The 12391-nt window shown below is 43.3% G+C and overlaps 1 long non-coding RNA gene across 1 annotated transcript; it reads left to right on the plus strand.

The window, feature by feature from the left end:
* Positions 1-280: 280 nt before the first annotated feature.
* On the plus strand, positions 281-11644 carry LOC141920949 (uncharacterized). Its single transcript, XR_012622504.1, has 3 exons — positions 281-488; positions 7847-9558; positions 11146-11644. It is a non-coding gene; the product is annotated as an uncharacterized LOC141920949 (long non-coding RNA).
* Positions 11645-12391: the final 747 nt, after the last annotated feature.

Genomic DNA, 12391 nt, shown 5'->3' on the forward strand with positions numbered 1-12391 from the left:
ACAAGATATTGTTCAGGTTGTTTTTCTAAGGGGAAAAAATCCCCCAAACAACCAACATGCAAAATTCAGTCAGGGAGAAGCATTTCACTTTGGAAAAACTTAAATTCCAGAACTTATTTTCTCTGGGAAATTCTGGAGTTTACTGCCCTGGTTCCAGATTTAGCAATGTTGGATTTTTCCATGAATGGAATTTTGACAAGGTCTAATTTATCACTCTCTCTCTGAGAGGAGCCAAGTTCCCGAGACACAGCAGATAATATTATTGCAATTATCTGCATGACCTTCTGCCACTGATATCTCGTGTTGCTGTGTGGTGTATGTGTGGGGAAGGAGAGTTATTTTGTGGGTGAACTCTGATTTTCATCCTTCTTTCTTTTCCAGCCTCCTGCATAATCTTAGCAAGATAAATTTCACAGAAATCCAAGCCCATACTTTGAAAACTTACTGAAGAGCATGTAAAGAATGAAACTACTGAATCTAATCAGCTGGTAGGTCTATTCCCTTTCATTTTGATTTTAGCTGTTGAGTTGCTGCAGAGGTCAGTGTCATGTTGCTTCCAATATACACCTCTGATTTCTACTTTATGCTTAAGTGTATTCCCACAATCATCAGGGAAAGAAATAAATCTTATTGTATGTATTAACGTATGCCTCTCTTTTCTGTAGCTTGTTCTTTACTGTTGTAAATAAATTTATATGGAGGACATGTATTAGATTTTAAGTTGGGAAAGAAGAGACAGAAAGATGGTTAAATTTTTTTTTCTTTGCCAAATAATTTATATGCTCATCTTTACATAATACTATCATCTTTCAGGATGTATAGCTGTCATTACCTAAGCCAAAACTAAAATTCACTTCACAACAAAATATCTTGTTATATTTTACAGCATAAAAAAGCCTCAGAGACAAATAGACCAGGGAAACAAAATAGCCAGAGACAATTTAAGACAGATTAAAGCTGACGAAGCTTGCAGTTGAATGAGTTTTTGAGATGTGGTATTAGTGCTCATAGCAATTTACTTTTCAGAGACAGGATCCTGTAGTAGGACTGGCTAGCTATTCATTAGACCACCAAACATTCTTTAGCTGTATTTTAAAGTCTAAATTTAGATGATGGGAGGGCTATTTCAGGCAATTCAGTTAAAGGTAGCGCAGACACTAACTGATATGGGTAACTGTTTCTAGAAAAGCCATTGACCTACTGCGTACACTTGAAATTCAGTCACAACTGGAGCAGGGATTTGTTCAAGTTCTTTTTATAAAAAAAAAAAAAAAGAAAGAAAGAAAACTATGCTCCCCAATTAGTTAAACATTAGCAGGTTTGGCACTTCTTATTGCTTTATATACTACAACTATTGAGAAAGAGGCTACTTCTTGCTGCCTTTCACTCAAGAGAGCTGAAAAACAAAGACAACAGAAAATGTGGTAGATGACACACTGTGGGCCATCACCGGGCCACCGATCCTCATTGCTCGTAGGCCAGACAAGAGCCAACTTCGGTGTGCTAAGCCACATTTGGGAACTGAATGCCATGCAGGGGCTAGCATGAAAGCCTGTTGCAAAGATTAGTGACACAAAACTCAAAACTTACCTGAATGTCTTACGCTTTGGTGGTGCAATATCATGTTGAAAGCAAAGATGGCTGCACAGGGCATGCTGCCTGGCTGTTACCAGCAGAGGGAAGGATCAAATGATGAAAGCTTCTCAATGTGGCACTGTGGTCAAGAGCAAAGTGCCATGAAAAGCCTAGTAAATATCGATGCCCTAGGTAACCGCAACCCTAGGTAATGGGATGAAATTGTTCATCTGGGCAAATGTATTTGGGAAAAAGCTGAGAGAGAGCATGAAGCACTGATCAGGACAATCAGTAAGGTTTGTTTAACGGGAGTGATCAAAATGAGAGATCTCCGATGGGGCCATATTCAACAAGGATACAAGACATTCAAAGCAAAATTCAGCCACTGCAGAAGAGATTCAGTATTTAGGGCACTTGCCTTAGATGTGGGAAAACCAAGCTCCAGCCCATGACTGAATCACATACACAGATGATTTGTGCATGTGTCTCCCGCATCCCAGCTAATGCCCAGCTAGCAGGCTCCTGCCTCTTTCCAGGAGGGGAAGATACCTGCAGAGCTTTTCATTTCATTCCAAGCAGAAGCAGGGAACACTTCTGAACTCTTGCTCTTTTGCCAGAAGTGGGATGTGTTTCTCACCTGGCTCTCGCGTGGTGTGAAATGACATTGAGCACAGCCCATTGCTTGTGCAGAGTCCCACAGAGCGGCTTACCACCACTCTCTCAGCAGATGGGAGAACGTGAGTGTCACTCACTTGTTGAGGTGTCAGCAAGCAGACACAGAAGCAGGGTAGAAGAGAGGTAGAAATACTATCGTGCTGGAGAAATGCTCATTGACTGCTTCATGCCTGGAAAGTGGCACCAGCTTCAGCAGTGAGTTGCTAGAGTGGAGGGAGAAAAACCCTCAGGCAGGAAGAGGTAGAGGAAGAAAGAAACATTTAGATCATTCCTGTTAACCATTGTATGGGGAGCAAAATTTACAAGTCATAAAATTGAATCTAACCAAGTAATTTCTCCTTCCCTGACAGTTTGCCATCCACTCAAGCATGTACCTGTAAAGTACACATATTTGTATAGGCTCTGTCCATAGTTTTATGAGCTAATCAAAGTCCTCTCCTGCAGAAGATACAAAAAATTACCAGCAGATTCGGAAGCCACACAGGGCAAGAGGCTGTAAACACAGCGGAGCAGACTGCAAGCTGCTCTCTGGGAGCGTGTAGTGCCAGAAAAGGAAGCTTGGTGCCTTTGTTTCATGGGAACATTGCTTACATGGAACATGAGGTGAAATGACACCTTGGGACGTTACCATTGCTACCTCCACTAGAGAAGGTGACAGTGAACCCATGAGTTTCCAGGCAGCCAAGAAATAGGTCCCCAGAGCTGGTGACAGGGCCAGGAATAGAGCTGATTCCCGGCTTCCTTGCACATAACCGTGATACAGCAGAAAGCTTGTGCTGTGGCTCTGTGCCAGAAGAATGAGGAAAGACTCATTCCCCTGCCCATACTGTCCTCTGTTTCCTTTCATTTTGCAAGTCAGGAACAAAGCAATGTTTGGCCCTGAGCATGGACAGTGGGAGAAAAGCAATAATGACTTCACAAGAAATACTGGGCAAACAACTGAACAACTCCCATTGCCTCATATGCCTGCTGTATGTGAAGATGAATGGCTTTCGGTCAAGTGCCTGTTTACTGAAACAGCCAGATGAGGCTGGTCTGACCTAAAAAAAATATGAAATAAGATGTCACAAACTTATACGGTTGCAGGACTTGAGTTAACTAGGACAAAAGTGCATGACCTTACATTAAATGGTAAGGGTGGAACAGGAAAGCTGATGCTGTGTCAGGAATAGCACAGATAAACATTTATTTCAAAATAAACAGGTAACTCTCTAGCTTCTGAAGCCAGTATATTTCTTCACTTCCTGCCAAGGATGATGGAGTAATGGATTATTCTTAGACTTATAACTGAGAGTAAAAATAATCACAATCTCTCTGAAAACCTTAAGGAAAAGTGTATCTAACGTTTTATTTAAACATGTCTTTGCAAAATTCATCAAAACTATTCCAAGAATTCATCAGCAAATTATTCTACCACCTTTAACACCAGGGAGGGGTGACACCTGTCATATCATCTGTGACCAATCCTCAAAGTCAAGTAGGTGGTTGTGACCCTGCCTTTTGAATCTTATTGCCATCAATGGGAGTTTCACATGTAACCTGCAGGACTACACTGCAAGAGCTCAGTTTATTATTTGTATAGAAAAGGAATAATGTTCCTGTGGGAGACACGCAAGGCTAGGAGTCTGGTCTGACATAGGCTTTGGCCATATCTGCATGACACTAGGCAAGCCCCAGAAACACTTCCTAGCTTTACCTGCTGCTCGAGGAGGAGCACTGCGACTGGTGGGGAAGGAAGGTTTTGGGCACAAGTACTAGCTCCTGACCTTGGCCACCCCAGCACTTCCATCTAGTGCAATTTGCCTTCAGGCAGGAAGGTGTCTCTGGATCACTTTGGGGAACTAAGTCAGATCCATTAAAAGGTACCTCAGCGAGACTGAGCAAGGCACAGGTGGTCTACACATAAATCCCTGCTCAGTTACTGTCTAACTCAAAAGAAGCTGAAGTGCACAAGCAGGAGCACATTGACCAGGAGAAAGGAGGCACCCTGGCACCCCCATTTGCCGTGGGACATGCTTGTGACTGGGTGCTTCCAGCTGCCCATCCCATGACACAGGGAACCAGGCAAGGAACTCCCTGAACAAAGAGACACTGTTTAGGTGCCTGCTTGCTCCTCCACACACACCCACACAAACTACCCACAGGGAAAACTTCTTCTCCATAACCATCTCAGTTAGAGGTTAGCTTACATTTTTGTTAGGCTGGCTGTACATGAGAAAAAGTCTCTTCTCCTGGCGTTCGATGGGTAGATTACTTGAGCAAGTAGGTTCAACCAAAGTTCAGATTAGCATCTAGACTAAATTAACAAGCCTCTTTGGTTCGTCCTTTATTAATTCTTAAATTGGGAGACCACATGAATTTCTACACCTGTGACTGAATAAGTAACCTGTAAACATGCACATGAAGGGGTTTTTCAGTAAGAGTCTATTTGGGACTCTGTCTTGGCCCAGATTTACTGGGAAAACCACTTATTCTTTGATAATTTTTTTGTCAGGCCAGATTCTCTGTATGTCATTCCATAGAACGTCATTTACAGACAGTTGTTATCATGTTTACTTTGATCCTAGAGATACTCAGTTGGAAAGAAGTACAAGGAATTTAGGGGGCATAATTACTAGAATTCCTTATACCTGCCAATCTGGCTGCATTATGAAAACCCCATTAGGCATATTGGAGAAAACCTCAGGAAAGACAGTAAGGATTTAAGCATTACCTGCCTTATTAATCTAAAAGCAATGTCTAAAAGCATTGCTCCAAAGAGGGGGTCAAGTATAATTTCAGTTGTTTTACAGCAACTGCAGTTAAATACCTTCAATTAAATCTCTATGACTACATAGCATCATAATAATACCTTATATCTCCAGGGCCTTTAGTCAAAAGACCTTAACAATTTTATAAAGCTTCTTCCAACGATTAAGAAGCTGGTCTTCAAACAGCCCCATGAGATGTGGCTAGGCTTCAGAATACGTAGCCTGGACAGCACAAGCAAAGCATTCAACCCCTCTTCCTCTGGTTGCGATGTCCAAGTAAAAACCCTGAAGGAACGCCACTGCAGGAGCTCTTCTCATACAGCTCCGTTTTAGGAGCCTCCACAGCCTGGTGCGTTATGTCCTGGCTCCTCTACGGGCTGCAGAGAAATTAATCACTGAGAATTTTGATGCATACAAAATGGGTTTAGGCACTAAGTGTCAGGAACAGTGCTACAGTGTAGAAGAAAAGCTACACAAACAATATGCTCCCTTCTGATAAATATATTATGCCTGTATGGTAACAAACATGTCCCACAAAACACAGAATATACCAACTGCTTTAATGAGGTGCACTATTGTTAAAATTAGTCTCTAAATGCAGCATGAGATGTGCCCTATAGCTGATTACCACAAACCCCGACATGTTGTACAAGCCTTGTAGAAGATATCTCATTTACAGGTAATGCAGCAAACAGATGAAGGAATTGCTTCTAAGATGACTCAGGCTCCAGCTGTGAGCTTCTGTGACCTCTCCTCCAGGCTCCTGAGGACATGCCCACTCAGTTTGGATAACTGGTCTTCTCTTTGAGTCAGGGGGCAGGTTTCAGGGCTGGTTTTGATCTTTGCTCTTCTCGTCACATCCACTTTTCTCCATCTCCTCACTTCACAAGAGGATGTACGAGGATTACTTATTCAAGCCCCAGAAACAACCAGAGGGAGCACTGAAGAGCCTGTGGTCTCAGAGAAACCACAAAATAATTCTGCTGTGACAGCTGATGCTGCAGCTCCCACACCTCTATGGTGGTAATATGGCACATCATCCCGCTGCTTTTGTGCAAGCAGTGAAGGGATTACCTAGAGATTACAAACAGGGCACAAATAAAGCAACTTCTTGCTCTGTGCCTTCATTTTAAACTCTTCATTCTTTTAGTCTGGAGGAATTCTGCCAATTTCCCTATCCACCCCTCGAAGGCAGCAGAGAGTGTGACAGATGGAGAGGGATGTATCAGCCTAACTCTATATGCCCAGCCTAACATTAGCCCTCAGTTCAGAAAGGTGGATGTCTCCAGGCATGGCTCCACTCTGAAATTAGTAGATTACAATTTTGAAAAAAATGGTGCAGTTACATTTCTAAACATACTTTTCTGGATTTGACCCTTCCTCTCATGTCTCAAACTTCCATTAAGCTAAGGCCAATCTGAAGCTTAGTATGTAGCACAGACCATGCATGTCCCAATCTCTCTACACATGCTGCATTGGTATCTAGGAGAGTAGGGTCCAAGACTCCTTCAGCTATGTGATAGTGGCTTTCCTGGGGCCCTGGGAGTAAGCCTGGCAGCCCTGCCTTGTCCTCATCAGGGTCACAAAAGTCCATCAACACAGGCTGCCAGACCACTTGCACAGTGTGTCTGGGCTGGACCATGGCTCGCCCCTTGCCTGAATGCTTGGGTAAAAGGGATTGGCTGCAGCATCAGCACCCCACAAATGCCAAGTATGTTATTTTACCCAAATGACTTCAGTATCTACCACTCCCTATCTCCAACACCCTCTGAACAAGCAGGATGGCACGTTGTGAGACGGCCTGTTTGTTAAGCACACAGGAATTTCCAGGATTTGCTTTCAGACAGACCAGAAGGTTTCCTCCAGGAGAGCCAGAGACGTGCTGTTCTGGTAAGATTGTGAAGAGTTTTCAGCATTTCGTGGTTCACGTGGTTCAGCATTTAAGGTTGCTAATCCTTTTAAACTCCTGCACTGGTTCTTTTCATTAGGTTACTGTACTCAGCAATTACATATGCAGGGCAAAGGAAAGCTCAGCTTTTCTCCCCTCTCTGGCTCAAATTCTCAATACCTTGGGAAAATAGAAACACCCACTGTATTTAGGCTGTCACCTTCTTTTTGTGGATTTTGCCATTCAAAGGCAGCTGTATTTACATAAAAATGTAATATAAGAATAGCCAAATGTCCAGTCAGTATCTTACACAACAATTGTGCATACCTAGACAGGAACAAGACAAGCAGAGATACTTTCTGTGCATGTTCTCTCAAACTCAGATTGGGGCTCTGGAATTTCCAAAACCCAAGGTAATTTCTCTGTATTTGAGTTCCTCCCATCATCCCTTCCTCCTATGTTTCTCCAGTTGTTTTCTGGACTCACATACTAGATGCTAAAAGTTTACAATATCTGGCAGTGTTATGCACTTTACCAAGGCACCATATGAAGCAGATCCTTCTCTTGCATCTTCTGAGCCTCCCAAAACATATTGTTGGTGAAGACTATCTAGCGACTCTTTTGGCAGCTATGCTTCCACCCCTCTCCAAACACCACTACACTGTGGGCCACTGCAGGCTTTCACTGGTTAACAAGGTGCCAGGGAGTCACTGTCACAGGGTATTCACCTAGAATAATCTCAGACATGGGCATAGTTAAAACCTAGAGAGGAGTGAAGGAGAGAAAGGATGGTTTAGTCAGCAGCCTGAAACTTCATTCATATTTTGAAAGAGCTGTTATCACTGGAGATAAGAGGATGAACAGGTGAACACTCCACCATCTTTTGTTTTCATTGTTATGAGTTGAGGATTCTGAGGACACCACAGCTGACTGAGCCTTCCTGATGTTACTTTTCCAGAGCATGCCTGCAGCAGGAGTGGGAAGTGCTGGATGCAGACAGTAGCCTGGGTGTTGGGAGCAACGCGGTCACATAAAGGCTTCTTACTCTACAGACCTCAGCAGCCTGAGTGAAACATCACCATGGATGGCTCTCCTGCTTGCAGCCCTGGAGCAGCAGTGTGTGGTGCAGATATACCTTCCCTGCCCTGTCCAGCCTGTCATACACTCCTCCCTGCACCAGAGAGGAGTTTTCCATTTCAGTGTATTCCCAGGAGCTGCAGCAACATCACTACCCTCTTACTTCCTGTGGGGTGTCCTCAAAATGTCTTCCAACTATCTTAGTCCTATCACCCAGCATAATCCTTGCAATCACACATCTGACATATACTTCAGTGCAAGGTGCCTATCAAACACTAGCAGGCTAACATGGCAAGACTATTCTCCCATGGCTACAGTGGAAATGACTGTACAACATGTAGAGACAGGCTTTCTATGTATGAGTTGTGAGAGCGAACATGGTTATCAGAGCTGCCAGCCCTTTCATGAGCTGGACTCTGCTTGAGGCCTATTTACTTAGCATTTTTCCCCTAACTGACAGTGAAGAAAACAGTCCAAAAGAAACACTGCCATGACAGGCAGGAATCTTATCATATACGCTGGGCCCTGCTGGGCTTTCTGGTCAAGTATCTTGTGGGCTGAGTCACCCTGTCAGCAATTTGGTACCCCTGGGTGCCTGAGGTCAGAAATGTATTTCCCTGCCTGAAAGCACAATATATGTCCATGTATGTCTGTGGGAGTTAAGGACAGAGCTTTGTGTGCATGAGGAAGGTGCATGTTCTTCCAGCAGTGCAGCCCTAAGGCGTGATGCCTACAGAAGGCAGAGGCAAGCATAATGCTTTTATAGAGGCTGGTCAAGTGATTTGATTTATACAAGAGCAACCAGCAGAGCATACAGGGGCTTTGGATTCACTTTCAGCTTCTCCTGAATTGCTAGATGAAGATCACTCGTTCAGATCCAATTTCTTGAACTGTAGGTGAGAAAAGACCCCAGTAAAGACCCAGTTACTACCTATTTTTCTTTTCCTGTGTGAGTTTCCCCCTCTCCATGTTTTTAAGAAGCAGTTTGTGCATCACCAACACCTATTACAGTATTTGAAGGATTTCCTGGCAGGCAGCAAGGAGCACCCAAGCCCAGAAGTGACTGGCAGCAGAGATGAACAAAATCCACTCAGGGTGATAGAGCAGAGGAACATCTCATTGCAGGGAAAGTATCTTCCATTTCGGGGATAGTCACCCATGGGGGAAGCTGAAAAAAAAACCCACCCACAACAAATGCAGTATTGCATAAGGTAACTCTCCCATAAAGTACAGTACCCTTCCCATCAATGGCCACTGGAAGACATTTCCTTTATCTTAGCAGGGGTTGAATATGGCTTTAAAATGATCTAGATGAGGTAGAAAGAACAAAGAATAGAGAGAAGGGGGTGCAGGAGGAAGTAATATTGGGTTGGAAGAGCCAGTTTATTGAGAGAAGCAGCTAAGAATAATCCTATAGTTCTTGTGGCCCATTTATACATATACTAATAAGAAAAGAAGGCACATTCAAGTGTGAAGTTGCTACTATGACTTTAACTCCTACAGTTCGAGTCAATACCAAAACCCAATGAAGAAAGCATACTAGTGACTTGTTCCAGCCACCTAAGTTCACCAGGGGACTACACAGGCAAAAAGGTACCCAAATGCAGCATGGTGTTACTGCTTTGCCTGACACCTATTGCTAACACTTCTCTCAGATGAGTCAGTGAACACTGAGTACCTGTTGAGTTGATGAACTGGCAAAGCTGCATTAGCCCCATTAAATCAGCTGCCCTAAGATGTCATACACTTCTTTCCCTTGCCCTGTCACCTCCCAACCCTTCTGCAGCTGCAGGGGGCCTGAGCACTGGAGACTAACCACCACGTTTGAAAATTGCCTACTTATTTTAATACAATGTCTCTAACTGTTGGAAAGCTTCGGAACTAGCCCGATCACTCCCTTTTTTAACTTCATTGCAAGCCTGTTGGCTTGGACAACAGAGCAGAGCTACCATTTACTTGTCCTATTTGAGATCATCACCTCCACCCTTCTCACCACCCACACAAACACTTTTCCTCAGGAAGCAATTACATTGCCATTCACTTTAACAAAAGTTATTCATCGTCTGAATTGGCCTTCAACAAGGCCAGCATCAGACAGGCGCATTCATTACAGGCTCACCCATGAATACCAACCCCTCCCTCTTACAGAGGGCTTAACCCACATTAAAGCCCAGTCTTTTAGAAGTTGTTTGTAGCATTCCCTCCACAAGAGTTCCCCAAACAATGTGCTCATAGTACAACTCACATTGATCAAACAGGTTAGCTATTAAACAACCTCTTCACTCTTCTAGCTTCACACACAGGCAAACTCTCCCCCTCTCTTAATATGTAAAAGACCTTCCTTTAAGGTATGAAGCCTAAATAAACTCAGCTGCACATTATCAGCCACATAATGGGAACTGCTGTCTGAGTGAGGGCTGTGCTGGGCCAAGGAATGAAGCAACCAAAAAGCTGGCATGGCTCAGGGCATGGCCAAGATGTCCCAAATCCTATGTCCTAACAGGGAAACAAGACTCTTGATACTTCATGACTTAGAATTTTAATTTTTACATCCTGAAGTTCTTTTAACCTCATTTTCTTCAGAAACAAGATAGGCTGTGCCTTGTTTTGTGTGTATGTGTGTCTCCCTCTACAGAGTTTTGAACTGATTGGCCAGTTTCAAATGCATTTAATAGATTAAAATATTAAGTTTTCACAGGTTCTATGAAAACTCACTTCTGAGAAAAAGACAAGAGTGCTGAGTTGAAGTTGCAGCATGAGCTCACTCCCTATTAGCTATCAGTGACTACACTTTAGAAAGGGCCCTTGTAAGTGTGGAAAAATTTCTTTCAGATGTTATGGAAACATAACTATTCAGTGGCTTGCATGTTAGCTACCCAAGGGTATCGCCAGCCTTGAGCTGCACATCTGTAAGAGATCAGTCCTTCCTCATTCTGGCACTCAACAAATTCTTGTTTGAGTTCTTACAGACCTTGAATCCCATCCTACTCCATAACTCTGTAGATTTAGCTCTTCCAGTCCTTCTCACTGACAACTTTGCAGGCTCCTTTCTTCCATGTTCCAGTGCCCTTTGTTTTGTCAACTTTGTGATAACTAGGTGCCCAGATCTGAATGTGGCATGAAAATAAACTCCCTGTTGAATAATGCATCTCTCTAACACTTATCTTCCTCCCTTGGCAGGGAAAGGTTGTCACATTTGTTTTCAACTTTCCATTCAGCCAGCTGAAGAAAACTGCTGGCACCTACACCTTGTGCAGACTCTTGGAGAGGCTGGAATTTCAAACTCATACTCCTTGTGCCTGCATCATCATTACAAATCGGTAGCTTTACATCTTTATACTTCTGTGAGCAGCAGAAGCAGTCGATCTCTCCTCTCCTTCTGCAGAACACTGGTAAGCAGAGGAATGGACATTTAATTTTTGCCTTGATTTTCAAGCAAAAGAGTGTGGATGGATTAGTCCAAAGAAGAGGAATATTTTTTGCACATCAGCAGAATGAATGAGAGAAAGTGTCTCAGGCAACTTATCAGTGAAATGTGAAGGCAAACTTTGCTGTGAAGGGTCTGGACTCTGAAGACTTTTATAAGTCCTTAGCTCTTGCAGAGACACGGTTCCTAGTCAGGTCACTGGGAATTTCTACCTGAACACAGATTGAGTGAAATAAATAAGTTTCAGATCCAGCCCCAGGAGGTTCAGACCCTTATTTCAGAATTCAGCTTGTTCTCATACGTGCAATAAAAGTTGCAAGTAGCTCTTTTGGCTACCCTTTCCTATATTTTTCCTTTTCTATAAATAGGGACCCTAGAGAATGAGATGAAAAGTGACCTCCTCTTAACCCAGGGACAGGGATAGTCCAAAGGTTTGCCATACAAGTTTTTCCAAACTCCACCCTGCCAGGATAATGCACTGTCCACCGTGGAGCCACCTCTGGGCTAAAAGAGCCGTGCAGCCCCCATGCTGATTTGGGAGTTTGGCCTTTCTGCTGTGGCTGCCAAAAGTGACATGAGTTAGTGCTAGGTTTGCTTTCTATTAACAGCTGTGCTGAGATCATGGGGTTTCTTAAGCTCTCAGTGTCCAACTGAAAACTTTCAGTCAGCAGTCCTGTTTTCTGATGGAATCACACTGGTGACCTGGAGGTGAAAGATGATTTCATCTGTGTTTCCACTAAAAGAACTTCATGGCTCAGAGTTCATCCTGTTTGTTAGTACTGTGAGAGCAGCACTAGAAATGAGTATGAATGTGTGTGGTTGCGTCTATATGCAGCAGTATGCCTTTGAGTATCTGCACTTGAATGCAAAGATCTGAACTACTCAGAGTGAGTGATTTAGACATTCGTAGTTATGGCACAACCTGGGTTTATTAAGGCTACTGAAGCTCATTAATGAACTTTGAAGTATACTTGAAATGTATAGGAGTAGAGTTAGAAT

The sequence above is a fragment of the Strix aluco genome, chromosome 3 (assembly GCF_031877795.1).
Source record: "Strix aluco isolate bStrAlu1 chromosome 3, bStrAlu1.hap1, whole genome shotgun sequence".
Classification (NCBI taxonomy): domain Eukaryota; kingdom Metazoa; phylum Chordata; class Aves; order Strigiformes; family Strigidae; genus Strix; species Strix aluco.